Source organism: Nicotiana tomentosiformis, chromosome 8 (genome assembly GCF_000390325.3).
Source record: "Nicotiana tomentosiformis chromosome 8, ASM39032v3, whole genome shotgun sequence".
Taxonomy (NCBI): Eukaryota; Viridiplantae; Streptophyta; class Magnoliopsida; order Solanales; family Solanaceae; genus Nicotiana; species Nicotiana tomentosiformis.
The window spans coordinates 61,187,882-61,206,691 of record NC_090819.1 but is presented as its reverse complement, the minus strand read 5'-3'; the positions used below and the strand labels follow the sequence as shown (position 1 = coordinate 61,206,691).

General features: G+C 38.5%; 1 long non-coding RNA gene across 1 annotated transcript; it reads right to left on the bottom strand.

Annotated features, from left to right (window-relative positions):
• Positions 1-6,096: 6,096 nt before the first annotated feature.
• Positions 6,097-7,388, bottom strand: LOC104085150 (uncharacterized). Its single transcript, XR_004503960.2, has 4 exons — positions 7,266-7,388; positions 7,080-7,145; positions 6,495-6,672; positions 6,097-6,398 (listed from the first exon to the last, which is right to left on the bottom strand). It is a non-coding gene; the product is annotated as an uncharacterized lncRNA (long non-coding RNA).
• Positions 7,389-18,810: the final 11,422 nt, after the last annotated feature.

Sequence of the window (18,810 nt, the reverse complement as noted above, 5' to 3'; positions counted from 1 at the left end):
TCTTAGGATCCACCTTTATGCCTTCTACCGATACAACATGTCCCAAAAAGGCAAGTGAGTCTAACCAAAACTCATATTTTGAAAATTTGGCATATAACTGATAATTCTTCAAGGTGTGAAGCACACTTCGAAGATACTGCTCATGCTCCTTTTGACTGCTGGAGTAAATCAAGATATCATCAATGAATACAACCACAAAAGAATCCAAATAAGGCTTGAACACTCGATTCGTTAAAACCATAAATGTTGCTGGAGCATTTGTCAACCCAAATGACATCACTAGGAACTCGTAATGCCCATACCGAGTCCGAAAAGCTCTCTTAGGGACATCAGATGCCCTAATATTCAACTGATGGTAACCAGATCTCAAATCAATTTTCGAAAATACCTTGGCACCCTGAAGCTGATCAAATAAGTCATCAATTATTGGCAGCGGGTATTTGTTTTTGATAGTGGCCTTGTTCAATTGTCGATAGTCTATACACATCCGCATCGAGCCATCTTTCTTCTTTACAATTAATACTGGTGCACCCCAGGGTGAGACACTAGGTCTAATGAATCCCTGATCAAGCAAGTCTTGTAACTGCTCTTTCAATTCTTTCAACTCTAGCGGGGCCATACGGTATGGTGGAATAGAAATGGGCTGAGTGCCGGGAGCCAAATCAATACATAAGTCAATATCTCTGTCGGGTGGCATCCCCGGCAGATCTGCAGGAAATACTTCTGAAAATTCATGAACAACTGGCACTGAGTCCATAGAAGGGACATCCGCACTAGGATCACGAATATAAGCCAAATAGGCTAAGACATATTTTCTCTACCATACGCCGAGCTTTCATATAAGAAATAACCCTGCTGGCAGAATGGCCAGGAGTTCCTTTCCACTCTAACCGAGGTAACCCCGGCATAGCTAGGGTCACTGTCTTGGCATGACAGTCCAATATAGCATGATAAGGAGACAGCCAATCAATTACCAAGATGACACCAAAATCTACCATATCAAGAAGTAGAAAATCCACACTAGTTTCAAGATTACCAATAGTAACCACACACAAACGGTAGACATGATCTACTACAACAGAGTCTCCCACCGGTGTCGATACACACACAAAAGCACTCAGAGAATCACAAGGCACAACCAAATATGAAGAAAAATAGGACACATAGGAATAAGTAGATCCTGGATCAAATAGAACTGAAGCATCTCTATGGCAAACTGGAATAATACCTGTGATCATAACATCAGATGACTCGGCCTCAAGCCTAGCTGGAAAAGCATAAAATTGGGGCTGAGCCCCACCACTCTGAACTGTATCTCTGGGATGGCCTCTAACTGGCTAGCCTCCACCTCTAACGGTCTGACCTCCACCTCTAATGGCCTGATCTCCACCTCTAATGGCCTGACCTCCACCTCTAACTACTTGATCCCTACCTCTAGCTGGGTGAGCAGGCGGTGAAGAAACCGGTACCTGTATGATGGCACGAGAATCTTGTCGAGATCTGTTACTCGCCAATCTAGGGCAATACCTCTTGATGTGACCAATGTTCCCACACTCATAACACCCATCCTGATGCCGTGGCTGCTGAAGCTGAAGCTGACCTAGATGGGCCGGATAACCACTGTAGTAACTCTGGAGTGGTGGTGCACTGATAGGAGCTGAATGTGCACTGAATACTGGCTGCCCAGAGTAAGGCATAATAGGACCGTGACTCCCTGAAGCACCGGGAGATACATGAAGTGCTGAATAAAATGGTCTGGCAGGATGACCCTTACCAAAATTACCCCTGCCTCCAGACGAGGCACCACTGTAACCATCGAACTGATGAGGCCTCTTATCGAACCTCTTCCCTCTTTCCTGTGCAAGAACCATCTCGATCCTCCTTGCGACATTAGCAGCCGCCTGAAAAGGGTCCCTCAATGAACTTCCTCACTCTCTCTCCCTCTGTAGGTAGTAAAAGGAGAGCATGACGGGCCAAATCCATAAAACGGGACTTATACTGAGTAACAGTCATACTGCTCTGCTGTAGACGCTCAAATTGCTTGCGAAATTCCTCTCTCCGTGTGATAGGGAGGAACTTCTCCAGAAATAGCTGAGAGAACTGCTCCCAGGTAAGTGCAGGTGATCCGACTGCTCGGGTCAATGTGTAATCTCTCCACCACCTCTTGGCGGAACCCGTTATCTGGAATACAGCAAAATCAACTCCATTGGTCTCAACTATACCTATGTTTCGCAGCACCTCATGGCAGCGTTCAAGATAATCCTGTGGGTCCTCAGATGGTGTACCACTGAAGTGAACTGGAAAGAGCTTGGTAAACTTATCCAGTCTCAATAAGGCCTCAAAAGACATGGCGGGCCTATCACCTGTCTGTGCCGCAACAACTGGTTGAACTACCCCAACTGGCGGGGCTGTTGGAGCCTGATTTTGGGGAGCCATCTGCTCCGGAGCGAGAGTAGTGGGAGTTTGTGCTCCTCCCCCAGCCTGTGAGACGGCTGGTGCCACTGAAAATGTACCATTCTGGGCCACACCCTCCATAAGACTCACCAATCGGACTAGAGCATCCCGAAGCACTAAAGTGGCTATGAATCCTTCCGGGACCTGAACTGGTCTAACTGGTACATTCTGAACTGGGACCTCCTCCTGAAGGTCTATCTGAGGTTCTTCAACAGGTGCAGCTGCTCGAGCTCTGGACTGAGCTCTACCTCGGCCTCTGCCTCGGCCTCTAGCACGACCTCGGCCTCAACCTCTACCCTTGGCCATAGTTGCCACCGGGGATTCTGGTCCCTATCCATTGGTAGAAGTATTACGCGTTCTCACCATCTACGAGAGAATAAGAGTAGAGTGGTTCAATCATCGATGATAGAATAACATCGCACGATAGAATAAGAAAGAAGTGATATTGTTCCTAAACTTGATAGCCTCTAAGAGATAAGTACAGACGTCTCAGTACTGATCCTTCAGACTCTAATAAGCTTGCTCGTGACTCGTGAGACCTATGCAACCTAGGGCTCTGATACCAACTGTCACGACCCGAAATTCCCACCTCCGGACCGTGATGGCGCCTAACATTTTACTTGCTAGGCAAGCCAACGTTAGAATAACATTATCCATTTTTAAAATAATTTTTAAATTTATTAATAACAAGGAAGCAAATGCGGAAGCAATTTTAAAATAATCCATAATAATAACGGTGTCTAAATACCATCCCAGAATTAGTGTCACAAGTGCACGAACTTCTAGAATAAATACAAATAAAGGTCTGAATAAAATAAAACTGTCTGAAAATAAACACACAGCTAAAGTACAATAGACGGGGGACTTCAGAACTGCGGACGCCATGCAGTTATACCTCAAGTCTCCTCTGATAGCTGAAATCCGAGCAAGTCTATGGTACGCCGCTGGGACCAACTCCAAAATCTGCACAAGGAGTGCAGACTGTAGTATCAGTACAACCGACCCCATGTACTGGTAAGTGCTGAGCCTAACTTCGACGAAGTAGTGACGAGGCTAAGGCGGTTCACTTACATTAACTTGTACGCAATATTAGTAACAACAACAATAATAGAAATAAATCAGGTAATTCATTTATAATAATTGAAGGAAACTCAGTAGTCATAACCAATTATCATTTCCATTATTTCTGTTGCAGCGTGCAACCCGCTCTCACAATATATCCACATTCAGTTCTGTTGCGGCATGCAACCCGCTCCTCCAACATATTTATTTAATCAAGTCTGTTGCGGAGTGCAACCTGATCTTCCAATATTAACTTTTTAACAAGTCTGTTGCGGCATGCAACCCGATCCTCCAATATTGATTTTTAATAAGTATGTTGCGGCGTGCAACCCGATCCTCCTATATTGACTTTTAATAAGTCTATTACGGCGTGCAACCCGATCCTCCAAATAAACTTTTAATAAGTCTGTTGCGGCGTGCAATCCGATCCTCTAATATAGACTTTTAATAAATCTGTTGTGGCGTGCAACCCGATCCTCCAATATATTCATTATAATCAATCATGTTGCGGCGTGCAACCCGCTCCTTCAACATTTTCATTTACCAATTCTTATAGAAGAAATTTTCACAATAAATGTAACAATTAATATAAAATTACAAGAAAAGAAGCATACAATAATTATGGTTTAATTATGAAGCAAACAATGATAAATAGCAAATTATTATGGAAATCAGGGAGCAAATAGACAGTTTAATATTTAATATGCTAAATGTCAAATAACACTTAAGGCACATAATTCAAATAGCATGTAACAATTAATTTAGGAATTCAAGAATTTATATTTGCAAAGAATAAGAGAGAAACAATTATTATAATAATTAATTTATGATTAAAAATAATTTATGATTTTTTAAGTAAGCAGTCAAACAATTAATTTGACGACGTATAGACACTCGTCACCTCGCCTATACGTCGTTTACATGCAATTCACATAACAAACAATTTAAGAGTTCTATTCTCTCAAGTCAAGGTTAACCCCGACACTTACCTCGCTTTGCAAATTCCAATCAATTATTCAACCACATCTTTTCCTTTTAAATTTTCTTCCAAAAGCTTCAAATCTATTCACAAATAATTCAATATATTCAATACTAATCATAGGAATTAATACCATATGAATTTACAAATTTTCCGGATAAAAATTCGAAATTTATTAAAATATTTGGTAGTGGGACCCACGTCTCAAATTCCGGAAAAACTCGCAAAATTTGAACACCCGTTCCGATACAAGTTCAACCATACCAAATTTGTCTAATTCCGATATCAAATGGACCTTCAAATCTTAATTTTTTATTTTTGGAATGTTTTACAATAATTCCAATTTCTTCCGCCTAAATCCGAAATAAATGATGAATATAGACATGTATTTGTGAAATACAATCACTATATGATAAAGAACGCTTACCCAGTCCGAAATCGTGAAAAACTCCTTTGAAATCGCCCCTAAGCCGAGTTATAATTGAGGGTTTGTGAAAAATGAAAAAAATCCCGTTTTTGGTTCTGTTTTAAGTCACAGGGGTCAGGCCTTCTTTGCGTTCGCGAAGGGCCTGTCGTGTTCACAATGAGTAGCAGCCTACGACTTTCGCGTTCGTGAAGGTTCCCCCCCCCCCCCCCCCCGGCCTTCGCGTTCGCGCTGAAGGAATGATTGACCCTCCCCTAGGTGTGCCTAACACTACGCGTTCGCGAGGAGATGGTCGCGTTCGCGAAGGGTAATGCCCCCATCGCTTCGCATTCGTGACCAAGCCTTCGTGTTCGCGAAGAAGAAAAATTCAGCTGCCCAGTTTACTCTTCGCGTTCGCGAGAGTACCTTCGCAAACGCGAAGAAGAACATGCCAGAACACCTGCTACAGCAAAATACCAGATTTTCAAAGTCCAAAACATCTCGTAGCCTATCCGAAACTCACCCGAGCCCTCGGGGCTCCAAACCAAACATGCACACAAGTTCTAAAATATTATAAAAACTTGCTCGCACGATCGAATCACCAAAATAACACCTAGAACTATGAATCGGACACCAAATCAAAGGAAGTTTTCAAGAAAACTTTAAAACTTATATTTTTACAACCGGATGTCCGAATCACATCAAATCAACTCCAATTCTCACCAAATTCGGCAGACAAGTCATAAATATTATAGTGGACCTATACCGGGCTCCATAACTAAAATACGGACCCGAGGTCAATAAATCCAACATCAGTAATTTCTTAGAAATCATTAAGTTATCAAGCTTTTAATTTTGCATCAAAATTCTATAACTCGGGCTAGGGACCTCGAAATTCGATTACGTGCATACGCCAAGTCCCAAATCACGATACGGACCTACCAAAATTTTTAAAATACTGATCCGGGTCCGTTTGCTTAAAATGCTGACCAAAGTCAATTTAGTTGAGTTTTAAAGCTCTATTTCCCATTTTAATTCATTTTTCACATAAAAACTTTTCGAAAAATTGTACGAACTGCGCACGCAAGTCGAGGAATGATAAATAGTATTTTTCGAGGTCTTAAAACACAGAATTACTTATTAAATTTAAAGATGATATTTTTGATCATCACAATAATAAACCGAAGAGAAATAAAGGAATGGAAAATATGAGTAGGAAAGGTAGTTTTTCACTCAATTCATTCTAAGTAAGGTATAAAACTACTGTCCGAAATCAGTTTGCAATACAACTCAAATAGGTTGTAGCCACACTACGAAATTTGCTAAATATCCAATATATCAACAACTAAACTCCACATAGTCTGCTTAGAAAGTAATATCACAACACTTGGGCAATTGAACTCCCAACTAGTATACAATTCTCAGGCTTTCCTTTTTTGTGTGAACAATGGAAACTGGTGATAATAATTGTTGGCGATATTCAATTGAGTTATCGAAAACCTATTACAAGAGAAGATTATTATAATTAAAAGAAAAATAAATAGCAATAATAACTTAAAGAGAAAAAAGTTTGTGAATGAGTATACAATTATTTACCTGCTCATTACTGATCAATTTACTATTTGAGCCAACTCTAATATCCATACTCTGCTTGTCTTTCATTTTGTGGCGAGTTTTGAGGTGGTTCGGGCATAACCGTACCTTCCATTTGTTGCTCTGAAGAATTGGATAAGATCCCACCTTGACTAGAATCTATTTGTCTTTTTCTTGCCATCTGAATGAAATTGCTCAACAACTATGATTCCAACCAAATTGAAAAACAATTTCTACTATCTAAAAGTATGAAATAATATCTAACTACCAAGTCAAATAATAAGACATGTAATCTTCATCAAATACTTCAGTACTTTCCAGAGTTTGTGGGTCAATTTCTGTCCCTGGCACTCCTTCCCTAACCCATTCAATATCTTGTTCACTTTTAAATGTGGTATCATCTGAAGTTCAAATAGTATAGATATACTCTGCAAACAAACTTAAAGAGCCTAAATAACTTGGAAAGGAGAAACCTAATAAGTACTTCAGAACACAAAAATACTTTCTTTTAACTATCACATTACAAAGAATAGACTTACATTGTATTAAATTAAATAGAAAATAGATAAGAACCTGCGAAAGCCTTACCAAGAGTCTGAATCCTATATCAATATTCTTCCAATAGCTTTCCTCTCTTTCCCTGTCTTCTTCAATCTCCAAGTATATGTGATTGAATTACAAAAGCGTAATACAAATTAGGTTGTCTGAAGAGACCTAACTAATAAAGAAAACTGTAATTTTAGAATTAGGAGGAGGGAAGCCGAAAATTCTTACCCCCAAATTTTTTCCTTCTAAATCTCCCATACTCTCCATACATAGGAGTACCTATTTTCGGGAGTGGCGGAATATATTGCAGAGATAAATATCAAATTTGACTCAAATTAGACTAGGTTTGATAAAAGATTGAGCCAATTGGAAAATTCCCTAATATGTTAGGTCTTGAGGTCTTCTAAGAAAGGATCCTGGTATCTCGGCTAACTTTTGGTTAGCAATTAATGTAACTTATAAATATGGTCTCGATTTATATATTCTTTTAATTGGTATACTTTAGTTTTTAATTCAACATTTAACAAGTACTAGTAATATTATTGATTAACATATATTTTTAAATTATAATTTATAAAATAGTATAATAGTGCGAATAATAAAAAGTTTACAAGTATATATAATGCAATAGTGTCAAAACTATTATGAGATAGAAATCAACTATAATATTTTTATGTTTTAAATAATTAAAATTAATAAATTCATTGAAAAAACTATTATCAACTATAAATTTAATTACCTCCCTAGAAGTAAATAATAATCAGTAAATTATATTAAAGTAATTTAAAACATTACTCATTCATAAATAAATATAAAATTACTTTCAAGTGTGAAAATAATAAAAGCCTAATAATTTTTAGAGACATAAAACTAAGAAATGGAGATCAATTGCACATGAAGATATAAATTTCGGATCTTCTATATATTTTCAAAAAAAATATTAAAATAATATTTACTCATACTATGTTCTCACTTAGTAAATATGCAATATTTATGACTTTGTTATTTAAGTTAATCTCATTCCTTATAATTCTATATATGAATAAGACTTTCATTTATTTGTTAAAGTATCTTGAGGATCAACAATACTAATAATTAGGAAATTTAACACATAATTTGTATCAGAATTATTGGTTGTGTCCCAAGCTGTCACGACCCAAAACCTAACCCGTCGTGATGGCGCCTATCGTGATACTAGGCAAGCCGACCTTTCCAAAACACTTTAAAAATTTAATAGAAATGAATTAAGATATTTTAAATAACCGAAGTCTTTCATAAAAATTGGGGGGAGGGGGCTAAAACCCAAATAAAATATAAGTGTGAAAAAATAGCCCGACATCGGGGTGCCACTGAATCATGACAATCTAGATATACAGTGTCTGAGTATCAATACTGAAAAGAAAGAAAACATAGAAGGAGAGACAAGGTCTGCGGACGTCTGCAGCTACCTCGTAGTCTCCGGTACCGTAACTACCTCATGGTCTCCGGTACTGCAGCTACCTCGTAGTCTCCGGTACTCGATCGCGCACGAACTCAACGACCTCCGCGATCAAACACACCTGCATCTGCACATGAAGTGCAGGGTGTAGCATAAGTACAACCAACTCAGCAAGTAACAAAAATAAATAAAGGTAGTGACGAGGTATACAAATACAATTAATTTTCAATAATTCCAGTAGAGAATAGACATGCTTTCAAATCCGGCAGTTCAAGTCAAATCAGTTTATACAGTTACAGTGCAGGAAATCCAGATATACAATCTTTCAGAAATTTCACAACAATGACAGATAGCAACTAAGTGCATCAACAAATGGAAAACAAGTACAGCCTCTCAGGGCATCAGACACTCAACTCGTCATAACAGCTCAATCACTCGGCTCTCAGCCCTCACTACTCACACTCAATAGGTACATGCGCTCACTTGGGGTGTGCAGACTCCGGAGGGGCTCCTTTCAGCCCAAGCGCTATATCCGCACGGACAACTCACGTACTATAGTGTCAATATATGGAACCACAGGGACAACTCACGTGTTGCACGGACAACTCACGCGCCATAGTATCAATACCTCACAGACAGGCCCTCAACCTCACTACTCATCAACCTCTATAGTCTCTTGGGCTCTCGAAAATCACAAAGATCGGCCCAAATAAAGATAGCATAGTGTATCAACAAAATCAACAAGAGTTTGAGATATGATATGCAAGTAAAACCATGACTGAGTACAAGACAACAATTAGCAAGTAATTAAACAAGTATGCGACCTCTGGGGTCCCAACAATACCATCATATAGCCTAAGCATGATTTCTAACATGATTTGCAGTTAAATTTCTATAACACATGGAGAGCACATAGCTAGTAATAAGTTATTCAACTTTACAGTTTCACGGAATGGACCAAGTCCCAATTCCTACGGTGTACTCCCACACGTCCGTTACCTAGCATGTGCGTCACCTCCAAAATACTCACATAATCCAATAATTCGGGGTTTCATACCCTCAGGACCAAATTTAAAATTATTACTTACCTCAAACCGCGCAAAATTTTATTCCGCAATGCCTTTTCCCCTCGAATCAATCTCCAAACGCCCCGAATCTAGCCACAAACAGTACAATATAATTAATATAGACTAAAAGAATCAATTCTACAATAAAAATATGAAAGTAAAAGCCAAAATCCGAAATCGGCTCAAACCCGTCCCCCCGGACCCACATCTCGAAATCCGACAAAAGTCACAAAACCTGAAAACTCATTCACTCACGAGTCTAACCATACTAAATTCATTAAAATCCGACATCATTTGGTCCTCCAAATCTCCTCTCCAATTCTCAAGCCCTAAACCCCCAAATTTCACTTCAAGATCTTGCTAATTAGATGGGAAATCAATATTTATGATAAAAAACTAGTACAAGAAGCTTACCTCAATAATCCCCTCGAAAATCTTCTCCAAAATCGCCTAAGTCCGAGTCTCAAATGGTGAAATAAGACTAAAATCGGGAACCCGTGCTTTTAAACCTTCTGCCCAGACTTTTCGCATCTGCGGCCATTCATCCGCACCTGCGGGGCCGCTTCTGCGGAAATATTCCCACTCCTGCGGAAGTCACTTATCCGCTGCCTCCTCTTCTGCGATCAAAGGACCGCATCTGCGCCTATCGCAGGTGCGGGAAACCTATCACACCTGCAGCTCGATCTCGCTCCTGCACCTACCTGCTCGCTCTTGCGGCCATCGCATGTGCGAAAAAATCTTTACACCTGCGACCTCTGCTCAACTCATCCTTTGCCGCTTGTGCGGGCTCCTTCCCCACTTCTACGGGCTCGCACCTGCGGTGTCCACTCTGCAGGTGCGGTTACATCAGTAGCAGCAGTACTTCAACTGCTTCATTAACTCAAAAATCACGTATGTTAATCACCCGAAATCAACCCGAGGTCCCCGGGACCTCAACCAAACATACCAACTAGTCATATGACCCAATACAAACCTAGTCGAACCTTCAAATCAACCTAAACAACATCAAAATACCGATTACACCTGTATTCAAGGCTAAAGAGCTTCTAAACTTTTAAATTCTACAAACGACGTCGAAACCTACCAAACCACATCCGATTAACCTCAAATTTTGCACATAAGTCATATTCAACATTAAGGACCTACTCCAACTTTCGGAATAGGAATCCGTCCCCGATATCAAAAAGTCAATCCCAGCCAACCCCCCGGTCAAACTTCTCAAAAATTCGACTTTCGCCATTTCAAGCCTAAATTAGCTACGGACCTCAAATTCACAGTCCGGACACGCTCCTAAGTCCAAAATCACCCAACGGAGCTAACGGAACCGACAGAACTCTATTCCGGAGTCGTCTTTACACAGTTCCGACTACGGTCAAAATCCTAAGACTTAAGCTTCTGTTTTAGGTACTAAGTGTCCCAAAATACTCCGAAACTAAAAACAAGACCTCCCGGCAAGTCAAATAAGCAAAAGAAGATACGGAAAAAAAGAGTAAATAGGGGATCGGGACTAGTATACTCAAAACGACCGATCGGATCATTACACAAGCACTGAACGATATAGTACAATCGGGTACTTGAGGTGTAAGCCTCCCAAAACTAAACCCCACACGTGAGCCTCATGTCATTTTACAAGTGCCCTGCCTAGAGGCCGGCAAGTCCCAAAAAGCCTATTAAAACTTTGACTAACAACAAGAGAACACATCTATTATGTGGAAAACTGTCAAATATTTGAAAAATAAAGTATTAAATAAAAAGAATACTTTCTTTTTGCTTCTAGAAAGGAATGATTTAAAATTAAAAAATATAGAGAATTTTTAGCATTAATGTATATGCTGGTAAATACCGACTATAATATGAGATTTAAAATAAAAGTCCTAATTGTTTTGATATTTTATATCAAATGTCGGTCTTTTCATGACATTTTGTATCGAATGTGGTAAAAATAATGACATTTGATACAAAATCTTGTTGTTTTACGACATTTTGTATCAAATGTCATTATTTTATGACATTTTGAATCAAATGTCATTATTTTTACTACATTTTGTCACAAATGTCATTATTTTTAAGATATTTTGTCATAAATGTCGAGAAATTTATTTTTTTCCGACATTTATTTTAAATGCCACTAAATAAATATCGTCGTATCCGTACATTCTTGTAGTGATTGAAGTGTTTTGGAGCATATGCATCCAACTGTTTCGGAACTGTTTTTTCATTATATTTTATGTCAAATTTGAGATTTTCTTCTTCTTGCTTATTTCTTTTCTTCTTCACCTCTATAAGCGAGCTGGGATTTTGGGGTGGTGGAGTGGGTATTATCCTAGCTGGGAATATAGATCTATCCTTCTGCTATGCAATATTAGGAGATTAAGAAAGTAGAGATCGAGTTTAATTTCTTTGGCTTGTTAGATTTTGTCTTATTGTTTTTCAGTGCTCATTATTCCATTGGAACTTTATTTAACAGCTTTCAATTTAATGAGTGGTAATATCTAATCTAAATTCACTAGAAGTAAAATGAAAATGGGAGAGAGAGAGTAAGGTAGTTGCACAAAAGATACATATGATGTTGCAATTGCAAGAAAATGTTTTTGTTGAAGCCAAGGAATAATATATTGTAAATCTTAGTTATCTGATTATGACTGTAGGCATTTAAAATTTATTGAATTGGTGGCTTATGTTATCTTTCTATGTTCTACTGTCATCTTTCATGCTTTATATATTATAATAAATTCTTTTTTACCCATATCTCGGATATAGTAAAACCAACAAAAAAGATATGTGAACACCTTGAATAACTGCTAGAGAACACTGTAAATTCTCCGGAAACATTGTTTTACTGGGCATCGTTGAAGCGACGAAATTGCTGTTTTGCCTTCTCAAAAGATAGACCACATAAATATCTGAATTGTTCTTTACAAAGTCTCAGAGGAGACCTTCGGCTTCAGTCATCCAGGTCAACTTAAAACTACGTTGTAAGGCCACCTTCGTTACTTCATAAAATCTGATCTCATTTAGCTATATAATCATTAAGAGGGCAACATATGAGAGTTGTACGTTTTTCACCAAACTAACAAAACTAAAACCAAGTCAGCTTATAACTTACCCCTTATATCCTCTTCAATGTATTATAATATTCATATACATCACATTACACTCTATATGGGATCTTTTCCCCATTTCACGTTGGACCAGTAAATGCAATGATACCTTACACTAATTGACTAGTTAAGCTCTTGTCTCTTAATTTCTTATAGTATGTCGCCTAAAATCAAGTTAACCGTTATAAAGGGCCGATGCTACCATGCATCGTCTAAATTTCAAACTCACCGAATTCGAAGTCAACTTGACGCTCCTTACTTCGTCATAGTTTCAGTTCTGTATTCATATATCTCATTCATATTTACCTTCAATTTACGCACTGATACGAGAAGTGCATAACTCTAAAAGTCCATCACAAACAACTTTATAGTAATTAAATGAAGCAACGTAAATTTTAAGACATACAGTACAATACAATATACATACCCAATGTATTCCTACAAATGAGTTCTATGGAGGGTCAGTGGCGGACGTACGTGGTGGCAAGAGGGTTCAACTGAATCCGCTTCATCAAAAAATAATACTGTTATTATGTATAAATTAGGATTAAAGTTGCGTAAATTTTGTATAAATATTTTATTTGAACCCACTTGACAACTACTAATTTACGACTAAAGTTATGTACTTCTAAGATTAAACCCGCATGCACAAAATTCTGAGTCCGCCACTATGGAAGGTCATATATGCGTAGAACTTATCCGTATCTTAGAGCGTAGTATTCTCTCGCACTTTAAAAACATTTCTCCTCGAATATTAAACAAGCAATACTTGTGGCAAAGAGGGGTGCAGACACTTTCCCTGTTACATACACCTTGTCTTTCCTTACTTATAACTACATGCACACTTTTTTTGGGGTCAAACGAACACATTTTATTCTAAACACCCAATGAACAAAACATCCCATGAACAAAATACATCAGATCCTACTCCTACAAAATTTAATCCACCGTAGCTGCTCCATCTCATCCTACCCTTTCTGCTCTTTTCCTATATATACAGTTGCCCTATTGATAAATTCCCTCTATCCATCCTTCAGGGGGCGGTTCAAGTACATGTGTGGCCTAAAGCCAAAAGTTTAATATGAGGCCTAAACTTTTACAAGACTGTTGAACACTCGAACTAATGAAATCTTGGAGAAAGAAGTCGAGTAATGAAATCTTGGAGAAAGAAGGTGAGTAACGAAATCTTGGATCGGAGAAAGAAGGTGAATAAGAATATCAAAGAGAAAGATAGAAAAAATGTAGGAGTTTCTAAAATATGAAGAGATTACGGAAAAGAAAAATTAACTTGGACATTTTAAGGAAGAAAAGTAAAAAATTTTACACGTTAAATAAAAGAGTGAAAAGTTAAATTGTCAAATCAACTTAAATTGAAACGTTGAGAAAATAATTTATCTACCCAATTTTTAATAAGTCAAATGGTTACTTTATTTCTATATCTAAAACGTCTTATTTTCTTTATATGAAAAATTATATTTTTTGTATTAAAAGTACTAAAGATTATTATTTTTTAAATACCTATAAACCTATTATTTCTAAAATATGGGCCTCCAAATTTGGGGCTTAAGGAACAAACTTTACTTACGATAAGAGTAGAGCTGGCCATGCCATCCTCTATCTTTATAGTTTCCTTTCCTTTGCAATATGTCCATTATTCTGACTCTAACTACATACACACTAAACCCATGTGTCCTTGACACGACGAATGTCTCAAGCATCATACTCATAATTCCTTCTTCAACGGTCTTAATATTTGACTAGTGAATCCCTTCCAACTGGGATTTTTTATTAATTGTGTCAGAAAACCTTACCCATCTTAAATTGTGTTAAGAATCGTATCCAGAAACAATAGCCATGAAAAATGCTTATCTCATACTCTTAAATAAAAAGAACCTGTTTTTTTTTAATTACCTCGAAGGAACCGATGCCTGTGAAATCTGTCTTAGGCCTTTTCCTATGAAATTTAGCTTTGTCAAATCACCTAAGTTGCTTGCAATTATTAGTCAGCCAAGATACTAATCAAATAGTCTTGTATAGAATGTTGAACTTATCAAATAGCTTCCTCATTTTATGTATATTCAATTGCAATGTGTTCAATTTTGTTGTAACTGTATGATCACATGTTCTTTCCCCAATGTTGATCTTAAAGCTAACAAACTCACATTAAATTCTTACAAGCTTAACGCTACAGTGTAGTCAAAGCAAGCAATTTAGCTTTGCCACACATTCTAAAAATCTCTTCTTTAACCATGATATAAATGTAGTATAGTGAGATTGACTCACTAATACTAAAAGCTAATCCAAGTCCAAGTTATGTTAGTGATATACGAAAACCAATAGTTTTAGGTAATTACAGCTTGTTACCATTTAAAGCATAAGTGACGCACCTAAATACTACCGTCATATAAAGCGATTCCTTAATCTCTTTCGGTCGTTGTCTCATCTCCAAATTAATTATCGTGCCATGTCGAATCTGTAGCTCTGTATTATTTCAGAGTCCTATTTCTCACTAAAAAAAATAATTACACTTAAGAAATAACTTAAACGTCTATTCTAATCAACTAGTGATAATTTAAATTGAACCACAAAAACATTAAGAGGTGTTTAAGGTTAACAAAATTCTACGAGGTGATACATCTCCCTTGGGGTTTGTTCTCACGTCATCAACTTCCGCACCTATCTTCAAACTAGGACCTTTGTCCTATACATCTAATATATCTTCTTCTTATTTTCACAAGAACTGTTTTCCATCTCTAGTATTACCCTTTACCAAATGGGTATGATCTGTGACTACTTTTCCTTATTAAAGAGCATATCGTTTCTGCTTACAAGATGCATCATGGCCAACTTATTCACTCATGAGTTCCCAACCTTCAAGTTGACTTGATCTCTTAGTTGTTCTGAAAATGTGTTCAGGTTTTCTATCTTAACCCAAATTGGTCATTGTCGAACAATAGAAAGTGCTTTTATTTCTGGTTCTTGTAGCTATAACGTTTTTGCCTCATTCAATATGAGCTTGTTATATGTCAGCAGAGCCTTTCAATACTAGTATCATTTTGGTATATTGGAGACCAACAAATCAAACATAAGCTAGTAAAAAAAAAAAAGAAATCTCACCTAGAATATTTTAATGTCAGTGGATCTGTGAATGCATTAATATGTCGAACATCTATAATATCTATAAGCATATATAACTGATGCTATCTGAGATTTTTCTATCGCTCCGAGGGCCTTACTGTCTTGTGTGACTGTCATACTATGACTATTCTAGTCATAATGGTTTTAGTAAACTTTTGCCCTTAGTCTGAATCTGGATATTCTGATCTAGTAGAATAAGAATGCCAGCTATTGCGGCTACGGCATGTTGGTCGAGGGTCTATTTGCGCTCCTAAACCTTAGAATCGTCTCTCTTAACCTGCCATGCTTCCTTGCCAACGTAACATATTCACATTCTTGTTTGTCACTTTCCCAATGACATCTGGTTTTTAAGAGTAACAATGTGCAACTCGATTGATTCGTATTCTTTAACCAGTTGGTCCTTCCTCATCCTCAAAGTTCCTTCAAGGAAACTTGAGATATGAATTCTCTGGGCTTCATCTTATCAGATTTAAGTCATACTGTTGGCACTCTAAATGGTCTTCTGACATCTCAAATCAACCTTATCATAACTCAAGGATATTCTTCCTAATATTCCCTTACTTATTTTGTTAGTAAAACGTTCTGCTTATACATTCTAAGGTCTAGCCGACAGGGTCAGATTCAGTTTCAGCAACCACGCCACCGAGAGGGTATTTCAAGTGTGGAGATACCAAGCATATGATGAGGGACTGTCCCAGACTTAGGAGGGGTGAAACTCCACAGGCTCCACAGGTTCCACGGATTTCATAGGGTCCACAGGGTTCACAGGCTATGGTTGCTGCTCCAGTTGCCGCTTCACCTGCATTTCCAACTAGGGGTGGAGGTCAAGCGGGTAGAGGTCATCCTAGAGGGGAGGCCAAACCTGTTTCTATGCTTTTCCGGCTAGGATCGAGGTTGTTGCTTCTGATGTTGTCATCACATGTATTGTTCCGGTCTGTTATAGGGATGCCTCAGTTTTATTTGATCCAGGTTCTACGTACTCATATGTGTCATCCTACTTTTCTTCATGTTTGGATGTATCACATGATTCTTTGAGTGCTCTTGTATATGTGTCTACGCCTGTGTGAGATTTTATTGTTGTAGACTACATTTATCGGTCATGTTTGGTCACTATGGGGGGTTGTGAGACCAGGTTGACCTTCTACTACTCAGTATAGTGGACTTCGACGTGACATTGGGCATGGATTGGTTGTCGCCATATCACGCTATTCTGGATTGTCACTCTAAGACCGTGACATTGGCTATGCCAGGGTTTCCGCAATTAGAGTGGAGACCTACATTAGATTAAATTCCTTGCAAGATTGTGTCCTTTCTGAAAGCACAATGGATGGTTGACAAGGGGTGCGAGGCATATGTAGCCTTTATGAGGGATGTCAGTGCTGAAACTCCTACCGTTTTATAGTGAGAGATTTTCCAAATGTGTTCCCAGCAAACCTACCGGGCATGCCACCCCATAGGTACATCGATTTTGGTATTGACTTGGTACCGGGCACTCAGCCCATTTCTATTCTACCATATCGTATGTCACCAGCGGATTTGAAGGAATTGAAGGAACAACTGTAGGAGTAGCATGATAAGGGATTCATCCGACCGAGTGTTTCGACTTGTGGTGCTACAGTTCTATTGAAGAAGGATGACTGTATGAGGATGTGTATTGATTACAGGCAGTTGAAAAAAGTTACGATCAATAACAGGTACCCACTACTGCACTTTGATGACCTATTTGACCAGCTTCAGGGTGCTAGAGTGTTCTCGGCGATTGATTTGAGGTCACGATATCATCAGCTGAAGAACCGGGATTCAGACATTCCGAAGAAGGCTTTCAGGACTCGTTATGGTCATTATAAGTTTTTGGTGATGTCATTCAGGCTGACCAATGCCCCAGCAACATTTATGCACCTGATAAACAATGTATTCAAGCCATATATTGCTCCAAAATCGCTCCAAAGTCGGCTTCCATGGAAGAAATGAAGCAAAAATGAGCCAAACCCCCAATTTAAAACAACACTGCCTAACTCGACCTTCTTAGCGAACAGGGAAAGTCCTTTGCAGTCATGAAGCAGTACCGGCTTCTGCTCCCCAATTCCTCTACGCAAACGTGAGATAAGTCCTGTGAACGCGAAGCTTTACTAGCCTGCCCATCGCGAACACGAATGCACATTCGCAAATGCGAAGACCAAATCCCCCGCCAGGCCAGCTTCTTCATCGTGAACGCGATCATGGAAACACGAACGCGAAGCCTTGCCGTCCAAACCTTCGCGAACGCAAGACAATAGTCGCGAACGTGAAGCACAAAATTCTAGCAGCCCAAATCCTTTTTCGTGAATGCGTGAGACCCTTCGCGTTGGCGAAGAACAAAACCAGACACCAGCACCAGCAGTTGCAAAACAAGGAAAAATGATCTGAAAACACTCCGAGTCACACCCGAGGCCCCTGGACCCCGTCCAATCACACCAACAAGTCCCAATACCTTATCCAAAGGCTCGAAATTCCACGAATAAAATCAAAATCACGAATCGACGACCAAAATTATTCTTTCAACTTTCAAACATTCAAACTTCGACGAACGCATCTGAACCATATCTAAATATTACAGAATGACGCCAATCTTCATGTACAAGTCATGAATCACGATGCGAACCTATTCCAAGGCTTGGAATTTCAAAGGGACATCGATAACTCTAAAGTCCACTTCATATCAAACATAGGAATTTCTAATACCTTCAAAATGCCAACTTTCCACAATAAGCGTCGAAATTCTTCCGGGCCACCAGATAATCAACCCGAACATACGCTCAAGTCCAAAATCGTCTTACGAACCTATTGGAACCTTCAAATCCTGATTCCGAGGTCGTTTACTAAAAAGTCAAACCTTGGTCAACTATTCCAACTTAAATCTTCCGAATTTAGAATTTTCCTTCTGAATCAACTCTGAACTTCCCGAAATTCAATTCCGACCAAACGTACAAGTCATAAAACATGAAGTGAAGCTACTTAAGGCCTCAAACAGTCTAACAATGTGCTATATA